Raw genomic sequence first — 1,578 nt, forward strand, 5'->3', positions numbered from 1 at the left:
AAAAAAAAAAAAAAAAACAAAAAACTAAGAAACCTAAATACTTCCCACTAGAGAAGTTTTTAAGGACACAGAGTAGATGTAGATAAACCACGTTCTGGGAAATAGATAGCAGTGCCAGACATTTGGCAAAGTGTATTAAAGAGAATTATACCTATGCTAGTTCAGTACAATTAAGAAGATAGATGCAAAAGAAATCAAGAAAGCAATTCCATTTATAATAGCTACCAAAAAATACCTTGGGATAAATTTAACAAAGATGAAAGATTTCTGCAATGAAAACTATAAAACACTGCTGAAAGAAATTGACAAGGATACAAATCAAATGAGAAGATATTCCATGTTCATGCACTGGAAGAAATAATATTGCTAAAATGACCATATTATCCAAAGCAATCTACAGATTTAATAAATCCCTATCAAAATACCAATGACATTACTCAAGAAAAGAAAAAAATAGAAAAAGCAATCCTACAATTTGTATGGAACCCCAAAAGACTCCAAAACAGCCAAACAATCCTGAGCAAAAAGAACAAAGCTAGAGACATAACACTACCTGGCATCAAAATGTATTACAAAGCTGTACTAACCAAAACAGCATAGTAATGGCATAAAAACAGAGGCAAAGACCAATGAAATGGAATAGAGAACCCAGAAATGAACACATATATTTATATCCAATTAATTTTCAACAAAGTAGGCAAGAAAAGCACATTGGGGAAAGAATTAAATAAATAGTTATTGAATAGGAGTATTCATAAATAGTGCTGGGAAAATTGGATATCTATCTGCAGAGAAATGAAACTAAATTCCTATCTCTCACCGTGTATAAAAATCAACTAAAATAGATTAATGATTTAAATGTAATACTTATAAGACCTAAAACTATCAAACTACTAGAAGAAAACAGGGAAAATGCTTTAGAAATTTAATCTGGGCAAAGCACAGGCAATAAAAACAAAAATAGACAAATGAGATTACATTAAACTAAAAAGCTTCTGCACAAGAAAGGAGGTAACAGTGAATAGACACCATGAAGAATGGGTAAACACGTTTGCCAACTATTCACCCTACAAAGGATTAATAAACAGAATATAAAAAGATGTCAAACAATTCGACATCAATAAATAATCCAATTTAAAGATGGGCAAATTATCTAAATACACATTTCTCAAAAGAAGACATACAAATGGCCAAAAAGTACATGAAAAAATGTTCAACATCTCTAATCATCAGAGAAATGCAAGTCAAAACCACAGTGAGCTATCACCTCACCCCAGTTAAAAGGGCTATTATTAGTAAGACAAAAAATACATGCTGGAGAGGATGCAGAAAAAGACTGTTGGTGAGAATGTAAATTAGTATAGATATTATGGAAAACTGTATGGAGGTTCCTCAAAAAAATAAAAATAGAACTATCATATGATCCAGAAATCTCACTGCTGGGTATATATCCAAAGGGAAAGAAATCAGTATGTTGAAGAGATATCTAAACTTCCATGTTTAGTGCAATGCTATTCACAATAATCAATATATGGAATCAACTTAAATGTCCATCAAGAGATGAATGGATAAAGAAAA

Source organism: Propithecus coquereli, unplaced genomic scaffold, assembly GCF_000956105.1.
Source record: "Propithecus coquereli isolate 6110/MARCELLA unplaced genomic scaffold, Pcoq_1.0 Scaffold275, whole genome shotgun sequence".
In the NCBI taxonomy this organism is placed as follows: Eukaryota; Metazoa; Chordata; class Mammalia; order Primates; family Indriidae; genus Propithecus; species Propithecus coquereli.